Here is a 13,662-nt window from a genome sequence, read left to right on the forward strand (position 1 = left end):
AAAATAAACAAACATAGATTCAGAGAACATTTTGAGGATTGCCAGATGGAGGGTGGGTTGGTGGGGTAGGTGAAAAAGAGGAGGGGGTTAAGAAGTGCATATTGTTAGTCATAGGGATGCAAAGTATAGCCTAAGGAATATCGTCAATAATATATTCTAATAACTATGTATCATGGTGATCACTTCGTAAGTTATATAAATGTCTAATTGCTATGTTGTACTGTGCTGGCTGGAAAATTGCTGTTTGACTATCGCCCATGGGAACATAACGCTCTAACAATAAGCTTTCTACTTCTGCACCCCCTGCTTGCACAACCGACCTGTGGGTTGACAGTTAGTAAAAAGAAGAAAAATAGACTTGTGTGTTCAAACAGGATGAAGAATGGGGTTTAGGTCTTAAAAACCTTGTGCCTCTACATTTCGGGGCTGCTTAATTTGGGGTCTGCGTACCCCTGGCAGACCCAGCTGGCTGAATAAAGAGTGTGTTTCCTATAACTCACTGATTTCTGGTGGTCCATGTGTCTATCGGGGGCTGGCAGCTACAACAGTACAACTCAAAGAAATATAATATATGCCAACTATACTTTAAAATTTTTTAAATAATTTAAAAAAAAAGAAACATCCAAACCTGTAGAGAATTTTTATGAGTTTATTTGAGCCAGATTGAGAACATATGCTGGAAAGCAAGATTTCAAATGCTACAGAGAATCACAGTTTTGCAACTTTTTTTATGCATTTGAGATTAAGAAGGTAATTTAAGGAAGATTACATGGAGCTGGGAAAAAGCAAGGTGGGGATTGGATGACAGGATAGGTAACAAGATTATGTGCTCTCTTGAGGGCAATTATGGTTTATTTCAAAGGGGTGTTAACCTAGATATACAGAAACAGTAGAAAGGGCTTGCTTAAAGCAATGATAAACATTTTACTAAAAAGTTATATATCTGGGGAGTGACTACCCACCATGACCTACCCAGTTAGGAATTTATAATCAGATCACCCTGATTATAAAAGAAACCTTTTTGTTGTTGTTGTTTGCACAATCTTAGCCAAATTATGAAGATGAAATTAAAATATTTTATACATGAAAGAACTCAGATATTTACTACTAAAACTCTTATTGCAAGAATTTCCCAAGGATGTATACACGTGAGAAGGTATGGGATTCAAGAAGAAATGATAACCAAAGAAATTACTAAAACTTATTGTGAACATGTACTAATTAACTACATTGAAACTTCCAGATGATAACAATAAAGAATATAGAGAGGTTTAGGAAGGGAGCAGAGGTTTTTAAATGTATCAATTTTCTCATCTTGTTCAATTGAAGGATATAATTACTAATTAGACATCGATTGTTAGAAAAAATATACATTTAATTACATGAGATGAAAAAATTAACCTTTAGAGAATAGAATGAGAATATGAAATATTTAAATAAGTTAAGAGAAAAAGGGGAAAAAGATTGGAAAGGTGAAAAAACAACAACAACAGGTTAAATGTAAAATAGGAAATAGGAGGTAACGAATAATGTTAATCAAATCAATAAGTACATCAAAAACAAATGTTATATTACTCCATTTAGACAGAAACTCATTTTAAAAAGTTCATGTATATACTATTTAATAGTATTTATGGTGGAAAAAAAATCAAATAGCTGTTATCTATGGGGGTTGGGCATATGACTTGGAGGAGGCACAAGGAGACTTTCTGAGGTGATAGTAATGCTCCATATCTTGATACAAGTTTGGGTTACCCAGCTAAGTGCATTTTTCAAAACTCGGCAAGTGTACATATGAGATTTGTGCATTTCATTTCATGTAAACTTTACACAAAAAGATAAATTTTAAACAAATATTGACATCTAGTTAATGACATGCAAATTTAAGTAATTAGTTGGAAGTATACTGATATCTGCAATTTTTCTTGAAATCTATCAGTAAAATAAATGAATTATTGTTCAAATAGATATATGATAATGCAAGTATAGTAAAAGGTTTATGGTAACAAATGTTGATAGTAGTATTATTTTCACATAAGCATCTTTGTGGTTAACATCTTTGCAGCAAGCATTATTGCCACAAACATTTTCACTGCACAACTAATTGGCCATAAGCCAATTTTCCCATAAAAGATAAAGTAAGTGGTTGACAGTTTGGTTTACGCTTGGCAGACTTAATATATTCAAGCTAGTTGTCAGTTTGGTTTCATTTCTCCATTGACAAAATTCTCACAGTATTTCCATTTTTATACTGTAAAATTTTAGCCCTCATAATGGTCAATACAGTGACAAATAGTAGAGGTGGTCTTAAAAGAGAGAATAATAACAACTTCATATAAAGCTTGATTGCAAAGTTATGTGTAAAGCCAGATTGCATACTGTACTAGAAAATGATAACATATCAACATACAAATCCTTCAGTGAGCAGTCATCCCTCCCATCTGGCAAAACCAAAAGTTTACCAAGCTATGGCAATATAAAAGAGAAAACTACTAATTCACAACGGTCTTCAAGAGCATTAATTATTGATTCTTTAGTTGGAAACTGATACCTCTGTTAGTGAAGGAATAATTGTAGCAAAAAAAGAAAAAGTGTGATGCTGAACCATGGAGAGGAATAAATAAGCAAAAAATAAAAAAGTATAATACTATGAACAAAAGATTTCAAAGACAATGTAGTTTCATTTTTGCAATAAAGTCTTTTAAATTTTATTTATTTATTATGTTTTATGATTTTTTTTAATGTCCCTCTTTTACTTTTTGTTATTTTGTCTTTTATGGCAAAATCACCATATGGCCAATTAGTTCTGCTATGAAAATATTTGAGGCATTTACAACGCGCTACACATAACACCACCGTCCTCCTCCCTTATGCCGCAAATAAATGCTTGCAGCAAAGATGTTTATGGCAAAGATGCTTAGGGCCAAAACACTCAGAACCACATTATTCGCATAGCCAAAAAGTGGAAACAAACTGTCATGGACTAAATATTTGTGTCTCTCCCATCAAATTTGTATGTTGAAATGTAATGGTATTAAGAGGTAGGACCTATGGGAAGCGATTAGGTCATGAGAGTGGAATCCTCATAAATGGGATTAGTACCCTTATAAACAAATCTCAGGGAGCTTTCTCACCCCTTTCTCAATGTGAGGACATAGAGAGAGGATAGCTGTCTATGAACCAGGAAGCCAACTCTTACCAGACACCAAATCTACTGTATTTTGATCATGAACTTCCCAGCCTCCAGAACTGTGAGAAATAAATGTTCAAGTTGTTACCATTGGGGTGATGTGAAATCTGGCATGGCCCCAGCGGCATGAGGGAGGAGGACGGTGGTGTTATGTGTAGTGTGTTGTCCCTCAGTTCTTCTCCACCGATAAAGCAAAGAATTACAGATTGGCGAGATTTAGAAAAAGTAAGATTTTTTGGAAGTACATTTTAGAAGGAGATGGGCCACGCTAAGGAAGGCTGCGGTCCTGTGGAATTTGGGAAGTGAAGAGATAAGACAAAGTATGCCTCAAGAAAGGAGCAGTTTTTCAGGGAAGAGAGCTGTAACAACACAGAAATGGGAAGGTCTGCTTATATTTAGGCTATGATGAGTGGTTCCAAAGGTATTCCTAGGTGATGGGCTCGTGAAGTCATTTTGATTGACAGTTGGCTGCTATATAACCCTTTGCCTACTGTGCATGTGCTTACCTAGAATTCAGTCTGTTACAATTAGATTCATAAACTTCCAGGCATAAATATAGTATTACAATGACAGTATAATTATTATTAGATTGTGGGCAGATTAGAATAGTACCTTCTGCGCAGGCATCTGTGGCTGGATTAGATAAACTATAAATTATGGCCTTCCTATCCTTTGTCTAGGGAATACAAGAGTGATTCTCTGACTACCAATAGGTTGTTCTCTGGGTGGTCTCTAGGCTGGGCCTCTATACCTTTGTTCTCTACGTCACTCATGCCTAACTAACTACCTAATAAAGTCACCCAGTTTACGGTATTTTTGTTATAACAGTCTGAACTAAGACACAACCCAAATGTCTACTAACTGATGAAGGGATAAACAAAATGTGATATATCTGTTAACCATTGCTATGATTGGAGTTCCAATAACATACACACACACACACACACACACACACACACACACACCCCTCTCTAGGTCCTTATCACTGATGAGAAAATGAATTTCAACTCAGTGAATAGAAGAAATATTTGCTTATTAAAAGCACAGTCTGAGGTAGAAGATGGGTCAAGCCTAAACTGGCTAACCATGTGGAAATAAGGATACATACCCCTGGGGAAGGAGAGGTTTATATTATATTTAGGGCTGTGATGGGTAATTACAAAGGGATTCTTAGGTGATTGGCAAATGAGGTCATTTTGATTAACACTTGGCTGCTATATAACTCTTTGCTTAGCGCATATGTGCTTACCCAGAATTCAGCCTGTTATAATTAGATTCATGAACTTCCAGGCATAAACATAGTATTATAATGAAGCTTAGGTTGATAGTACCTTCTGTTCAGGCATCTGTAGCCAGATTAGGCTAGGTAAGATTATGACCCTTCTTTCCTTTGTCTCTGGGGATGCAAGAGGAATTCTTTAACTACCAGTAGAGTGTTCTTTGGGTGGTCTCTGGGCTGAACCCCTATTTCTTTGTTCCCCCTGTCACTCATGTCTGACTAGCTACCTAACATATCTATATAAACAGGGTTTCCTGGACCTAATTCTAATGTGAGTGTGTGTGTAGGCTTCCCCACAATAACAAGCAATTCTTGGATACTAGCAGAGTGTCTGAGAATTCAACTCAATACCTGGATATAGAATCATATTCCACAAGTAAAAACTTAGTTCCACAAGACCGCCCTCCATTTCAGACACTGGTCAAAAGCTCAGGTTGTTATCTGTGTTTTTGACTGACTGGCTGTAAATCAGAAGTTTCTGTGTCTCCCTCCTTGGGTTTATTTTGCTAGAACAGCTCCTAGAACTCAGGGAAACCCATTTACTCACTAGATTATCAGTTGATTACAATGAAAATTAAACAATACGAATCAACATCCAGATGAAGAGGTATATACAGGGTGAGGTCTGGAACAAAAGAGCTTCTGTCCTCATGGAGATTGGGGACTGGCATGGAAGCATTTGGAAACATTCTGATTCTCCAGTGCGGAAACTATTCAAAAAAGTGGCCCTAAAGAGGTCCTTTTAGGTTTTTATGAAGGCTTCATTACATAGACATAATTAGCTAAGTTATTGGCTATTGGTGACTAATTTAACCTCAAGCCCCTCTCCCAATTCTGGAAATCAGGAATCAGGGAGTAGGACTAAAATTCCAATTCTCTAACCATTTGGTTGGCTCCTACCAGCATCCAGTCCCCATCCTTAGGCGATTTCCAAAAGTCACTTCATTAACATAATAAAAGATACCATGATCACTTTCAACACTTAGAAAATTCCAAGGGTTTTGGGAGCTCTGTGCCAGAAATGCAGATAAAGACCAAATAAATATTGATAATGTATCACAATGTCCCACCATACAATATAATATTATTCATCCACAAAAAGGAATGATACATGCTACAGCATGGATAAACCTTGAAAACAACATTATGCCAAGTGAAAGAAGCTAGTTGGAAAAGGCCATATATTATATAATTCCATTTATATGAAATGTGCAGAATAGGCAAATCCATAGAGATAGAAATTAGATTAGTGGTTGCCAGGAGCAGAATGACTACTAATGGGTATGTAATTTCCTTTTTGGAGTGATGAAAATGTTCTAGAATTAGATAATGGTGATAATTGTACAACTTTGTGAACGCACTAAAAGCCACTTAATTGTACACTTTCAAATGGTGAATTTTATGCTATGTGAATTATATCTCAACAGAAAGAAAAAACAATAAATCTTAAGATTTTAGTAGTAGAATCTAGGTAGTGGGTATATGGCTGCTAACTTTAAAATCTTCTCAATTTTTCTGTATATTTGAAAATGCAAAAATGTTTTGAAAAAAATTAGGGGCCAGACTTTCTTGATATTAATCCTTATTCTTTCATGGCCTGGATTTTGATGGATCTTTTCTGCTTGGCAGAACTTTGAATCTGAGCACACCATGATTCACTTAATTCACTTTAATAAACACTCAGGCAGACACAGAGCTAGAGAGACAAACTTGACATAGAAACTGCTCTTAAGAAATACTAAACACCAGAATCTTGGAAGAAGACACAGAAGCACAATAATGCACCTTCTGCCACCCAGAATTCAAGACTGCAGGAAATGGAAATCCAGTCAAGGACTTTGAACCAGAGAAAAGCAAAACACAGTAAGCCGCTCCAGGACCCATCAGCTATAAGGACTTTGATACTGAGCCAAACTTTTGCCTCAGTCTTGAATTTTTAAATTGTGTTTCCTATGAAAATAGCCCTTATTCTCCAAGTGTGATTGGCCTAGCACCTGAAGAAAAGTGAGATTCTATCATTAAAAAGTGGGAGCAGAAAGAGAAAGAATACCTTAGAAACATAAATTTTATTCTCTTATGAAACAAAAACTTATTGAGGCAACAGAATCCTGTGAGTCTCTACCATGATGTGAGCCGCTCAACAGACACAGACTATTTGACATGGTTAAGACATATTAATGTAAAATTTATGTATTTTGAAGCTTAGATATAATTCTTTATATCTAAAGATATAAAGATACACCTTTAAGGATACACCTAACATCTTGAAGCTAAGAATATCGAGAAGTGGCATTTCTCCTTTCTCTCTCAGATATAATTGGAATGTGAATTATTTCAGGCAATTTTCACTCTCATGGATGACAGCAGTGTTCTCCATATTTAGTATTGGATGGATACTCTTATTAGAAGCTCCTGGAAAAGAGGGAAGCATTAGAAAGAAGAAACATATTTGTATTTGAAGCAAGTTATTGGGTAAGATTCTGAGAATCTTCACTGGAGATGATTTTAATGGATAGTGTTGGGATCTGCTGCTACCAATAAATATTCTTCCTTTCTCTTGTGATATGGACAGTTAGAGAATTAGACTCCTAGCTAGATGACTGAGAATCAAAATATCAATATATTACGACCAAAACCTGGATTGGAACATGTAGCTTAAATATGCACGCACTATGATTTCCTTCACTGAAGACTTAAATACTTCACTATATAGACTTAAATACTTCAGTGTAGCCTTAAACTAACCCTCCCACATTTCAACTTCCCCTACAGAGACCAAACAAGCTCCACTGCCACTAGGCATAAGAAAACAGACTAGAATGAGTCTGTCTGCAGCCAGGCTGATCCAAAGTGAGAGCAAACCCAGAAGTTAATTTCGGCTCACCAATTCACCAGGTAGGTTATACATATCACGCATCATAGGAAGGTGTGAGGAAGGGGTAGAAAATTAGAAGTGTTTCATACGTAATGTTCCCTGTCAAATGGAGTCAAATTTATTTCCATTTTCATAAATATAAGAATCAGATTGTGTTTCCCCTATTAGACAGTAATCTTTCCAAAATGATTTCTTATAATAGTGTGCAAGTGCCTAATAATATTTTGCAGATTACAAAGGATTTTTCCCAAAAGTATCTCATTTGGCCCTTAGAAGTTTCTTCTGGGATATAGCAAGTTGGATGATTGAAACAGAAATTCTGTAAGTAACTATGAGCCTTGTAATCATAAAATCTGCATGTGGATTCCCCTGACACTGTTATAAGGTTTGAGATTATAATAAATGTTGCGTTTGTCATAACATTTCAGACCCATTTTACTTTACTTTAGAACAATATGGTCCAAAAGTTTTTAAAGTATTAAAAAGTAGAAGATAAAAAAATACAAGGAATTAGATAGGCACAGAAAACCAAATGAATCACCTCCATCCGTGACATTCTCCTCTTCCATTAGCGTCAATACTCACCCCGTTCAGTGTCATTTCTCCCCCTTCCTAATCCCTTCTATCTAGTGACAAAGTATAGTTCCATTTTATCACTCATATAGTACCTACTCCTCAATGCCTATCACCAGTGGTTTAATACCAGCCTCATACCTTCTCCTCTCACAACAGCCTGCTAACTGCTGTCCCTGGTCCAGAATTTGTCTTTTCTTTTCCTTCTTTTACTATGCAGATACAATGACCATTCAAAAAAAAAAAAAAAAAAATCTGACCACAACCCTGCCACGCCCCTAGTGGAAGATGCTGTTAATGGGGTAAATCCACAACCATTTCAACTCCCTTTTTTTCCTTAACGCTTTCAACTAAAGAAGCAGTTGAGTTCCCTCAGCTCCCTTGTACCTAGTAACAGCCATGGGGCTTATTTGTGCCATCAGCCATGAGGAATTTTGTTGAATGGCTTCCAGGAAAGTTTTACTTTACTTTTTTCTTTTTTTTAACAAAGGAATCTATGCATTAAATCCTCCCCATACTAGCCAGTGCTAACTTTGAGATAGCTAAGAGCATCATTCTCTTGATGCTCTAATGGAAATAGCATGATTGCTCTCCTCCCTGATATTGTTACCCCTTTGTAAGTGCCCTTTCCTTCTTTTGTGATCTCTCACTGATTTCAATTATTACCTCCATGGCTGAATTTTGTGGCTCAGCAGATGTACCATTTATCCACATAGCTGTTAAGAACAGCAGTTATGCTAATAGATTCTTCTTGGCTCTACCTCCAGGAAGAATTCATAGTATTTAAATTTTTTTTTCCTAATTTTATTAAGATACAATTGACATATAACATTGTGTAAGTTTAAGATGTACAACATGATTTGATGCACATATATAGTGAAATGTTTACCACAATAAGATTAGTTAACACACACATCATCTCACATAATTACAATTTTTGGAATCACTTTAGTACAAGTTTTTATTTTTTAAATACAAAATCAAATATGAAGATTATGTTGCTCCAAAGTTAGCCCAGTTTTGCTCATTAAAAATAAATCCCTTGAAAATTCGCAAAAAGAAAAAATTTCTGACAGTTTCTGACGTATCTGTTAATCTGTTGCAATATTTTTTCTCTCTATATACACCCCTGGAACTAACAGTAATAGTAGAATACAATCTATTTCCCAGCTATGCACAGGCCCTTGCCCTCATGCAATCTTATCCAAGCCATTTCAAAGGATTTCTTTCTTATAGACAAAGATGTAGTTTCTTATCACATTAGTTGGAAAGTACAAAAGGAATGTGTCATCTGTAAGCCCTTTAATGAAGGACCCAAGCTCCTTCATGCCTATTGATTTCAGGGCCCCAGGGAGCTTCTAGCCAGGGATATGACAAAGGCAACTGCCTTAGTCTTCTGAGTCAGAAACTGAGGTTTTTTGATGGTTATGGCTCACTTTAATTTTCAAAGTTTCTACAGGAAATCATAAAACCGAGCTCCTCATACAAGGATGCTCTTTATGTCAATTTGTGAGGTCATGAGACCTTTTAGCAAGGTCACTGGCTGCAGCCACAGGGTTTGTAAGTATCCAAATCACTATCTGATGGTAGGAGTTTTACAACACTTCCAATGTTGAACAGACAGCACCTGCACTGTGCATTGTGCAGTTTGTGTTGACCTCTTCTCTTAAGGCTTATCCTCTTCCAGGTGCTGCTGATTTTCACACAGAAATGTGGCCTTCAATCTGGGAACTCCAAACAGTGAACAGTGAACAAAGCCAGCAAACCAGGCCTTGCCTCAGCTGGGAGAAAAATCATAAGGTTCAGTCAGACAGTGATGGGGCTAAGAAGATCCTCAGAGGCCTCTGTCATTGTCCCTATAGGCAATAAATCAACTTGTTTCTGTATGTGCTGGACACCTCCCAGACATCTCCCTTTGGCATGATCTTGATCACACCGCTTCCACTTTATGAAAGAGTCTGCTGGGCTAGTTCTTCCCTACTGGGCAGTCTCTCTGGTATCACCCAAGACATGATCTATATTACTGGCTTCAAATTAGTTGATACTTTTTTGGTGAGTGCAGTTTTGAATAAGGCCAAATAACAAGCCTAGCAGTTGTTTTTCAAATGCGCAGTTTTAAGTTCAAAACCTAAGAGGTATCCATTGAGTGAAGTATTTGATTTCTGCCAAAAGCTGCAACGTGCTTGCAGCTTTTGTGGTCATAGACACTTCTAAGACCATCTCAGCAGAATGAGACTACCTGTGCCACTCCCTTTGTAAAATTTTAAGCCATTGTTTCTGCTCAGAAACTCATTAAAATTCAGATTTCTTCTGGCAATTTGTGAATTGGGTTCAACAAGATTTCTAGATAAGGAATATGATTTTTGCCCAAACCAGAGCAGCCAGTCCTGCTTGCCTCTGATACTCTTGTTTATTAGCAAGGTCTCTGTGAGATAATTTATTTTTCACACTTTGAGAATTGTTGCTAGTTGTTCCCACCCACATAATTCCCAGATTAGACTGGGCCTTGAATTTTAGCTTGTTATCAGCCACCACTTATCATAAATGTGAATATAGCCCGTAGGGCCTCTTGAGAATCCTCTAAGGAGGCAATTCTCATGATATCAGGAGTGTGGCATTCTAACTTGTTCTCAATGGTTATCAAGTATAATCTAATCTTATTAGATTATGACAACATGTTGACATTAAAATATTTCTGTGAGGAAACAGTAAACGTATACCAGTTTCATTCCATGAGAATGCCTCTATGCTTGGCTGGACTCTGAAACTGAGATTGAAAAGAAATTATTAACAAGACCTAAAATGACACATCAATCCCCTTTAGCCTTTGTGCACAGTCTATACCATATCAAATATTACTAAAGCTATCAGAGAAACCAGTTCTCAAGTCAATTATGTGTTTGAGAAATAGACAAATATGTATTAAAGAGGAAACTAAAAATGGTTTAGAAACGTTGTTGATGAAGTGACAGGTGTGTAATATGAGGGAAGTTGATGGTATACTTTGTAAAATACACTACACTCTGGGTCTTCTCAGACAAGTGGGTGCACATAGATTTAGTAAGCGAAGCATATGGTTAAGTGTGGGAGCTCTCCAGTTAGAGCAGAATTTAAAATTTTGGTGGCAGAAAAATTGTCACGAGGATTATATAATCTGAACTTTTTAACAGCCATTCCTTTTGAATAATCATTGCCAGTGCCTAATCAGAGGGGATCTTGGAATGAAATCTGGAGCCAGCTTGTCTTTGTTTCTGTATAAAGATGAGAAAATGATCTCCAATATGTACATGATACATACTATACACACCTGTATCACTAGACCTCTAGTGCTCTTGTATTAATTTATCTTCACGTCTGTCTTCTCTTGGACTCCAATCTTCTTAAATGTAGAGAACATGTTTTACACATCTTTCTACTTTATTCTCAGTTGAAAACCAGTATAATTTTGTTGCATAAATGAAGAAATACATGGAGTACTGAGGAAATGTTTTAAGGATTCACAGTTCCACTGGCAAAAAAAAAAAAAAAAAAGGTCATTATTACTGTGGGAATTGTGTGTAAGATCCTCAAATACTTTCAGATTTCTCAGGGAATGATTGCTTCTTTTCTGGTAAATACCCATCATAATTTATGGAAGCGGTTTCAGCTTTCAGGTTTGTTTGGCTCACTCTATTTTTACTTCCTTAGGATTATTAGGGCAAATTGAGTTCTAATTACGGCTTGATTCTCAAACACAAAAGGAAAAGAGTAAAGCCAGGAAAGAAGCAACCAATAAAACTTCTCAGCTCAGGCAAAAATGAGTTCTTAGGAAAATTAAATAATACTTAATGCCTTTTTTGACTGAAAGAATAAGCGAAAGTAAATCTATTTATATAACTGACAGAATAGTTTTTAGGGTTATTGACAATGCATTATAGTTGGATAGAGCCTAAAAAAAAATCAGGGATTTTAATCTTTCAGCTTCAGAAATAATGTACCAATATTGAGTGTTTTTCTTTTTAACAATAAACTGTTAAAATGACCAAATGATTTGTTTTTTAAAGTTTTCCTGTATTAATCAGAATCCTCAGAGAAACAGATACAATTGGAGATATACAAATATCTACATATGTTTTGTTCTATAAAAAGAGAGAAAGGTTGATTGATTTTAAGTAATTGGCTCACATGGTGGTGAAGGCTGGCAAATCCAAACTTTTTAGGGTCGGCTAAAAGCGTGGAGACCCAGGGAAAAGTCGATGTTGCAATTCTAATTCAAAGGCCATCTGGTAGTGGAATCCCTCTTATTTTGGGGAGGTCGGTCTTTTTCTCTTAAGATTGGATGAGGCCCACCCTCAATTATGGAGGACAACCTGCTTAACTCAAAGTCTACTGATTTATATGTTAAATTCATCTAGAAAATACCTCCACAGAATTTCTAGAATAATGTTTGACCAAATATCTGGGTACCACAGCCTAGACAAAATGACACATGAAATTAATCACCATATTGTCCCAATCTTTTAAAATCCTAGCAAGTATTTTGCTCCTTTCTTCTCTAATAGTTGTATAATTTCTCATATTCTGAGTCCTGTGCATTTATTCATCATTTAATTCCTATTCTTAAATTTTCTTGGTTGTTTCAGAGTATTTCATATATCAAACACGTCCTCCCCTGAATTAATTGGGAAATAAAATTTTCTGTAAAATTTTCTATAAAACTTTTGCCCCCTTCATAGTTGAATCATAGCTATTTGGCAAATTATGTTTCAAAAATGCTGAAGTTAAGATCATAGCAATGAAAAATAACAATGAATGAGCAGTCATCAATGCACCTTATATTGCAAATAAATGATTCCCAGGATAAAGCTCACGCTGCAGGTTCTGGACACCACTAACCAAAGAAACTAGTCAGAAAATTCTTTAATATATAATTTCAATGTTTCATCTACCCCAAGAGTTGACTTTAAGCTGATTGCTTTGGTTTAAAGGTTTGAGAATCTTTTTAAAGATATAATATATGCAATATCAACTATAATTGAAAAAAATAACGATATAAAAAAATTTTAAAGACATAATATGTATAAAACAAAAGAGAGGTGATAGCTCCAGTCTGAATCTGAAAGTCTGATAAATAGGAGAGCCAAAGGTGTAGCTCTAGTACAAAGGCTGGAAGGCTAGAGACTCAAGAAGAGCCAGTATTTCAGATTGAGTCTGAAAGGATGTCAGTCTGCCTAACTCGGTCTACCAACTTAAATGTTAATCTAATCCACAAACATCCTCACAGAAACACCCAACATTTGACCAAGTATCTAGGCAACCTGTGGCCCAGTCAAGGTAACACATCAAATTAACCATGAGAGCATTATAGTTCTACTAAACTAGAAGAATATAATTTCAACAATAGGTTGATGAACTTCTCAAAATATTAATATTAAATGGCAGCACCTAATCAGAAATGTGATATATAAAATGAGATATAGATATGTGATTCATATATGCATATAAATTTCAATTATAGCATGTGATTTTAATTATAATTTAATTATCCTTAATTATTTAAGGATATGTTAGAAATGCTTTTCCTATTATATATAAACCAGAAAATCCCATCTGTCAAAAAAATGTTGAGCCATACATACCATTGGAAATACTGGAATGGTGTTTCAAGTTTTCATAGATTAGTAGCAACATTACACAAATCTCTATGAGAGCAATGGCAATAATTAATGTCTCTTCATTATCCATATATTATAAATATAGTGGTTA

Source organism: Pteropus alecto, unplaced genomic scaffold (genome assembly GCF_000325575.1).
Source record: "Pteropus alecto unplaced genomic scaffold, ASM32557v1 scaffold270, whole genome shotgun sequence".
Lineage (NCBI taxonomy): Eukaryota > Metazoa > Chordata > Mammalia > Chiroptera > Pteropodidae > Pteropus > Pteropus alecto.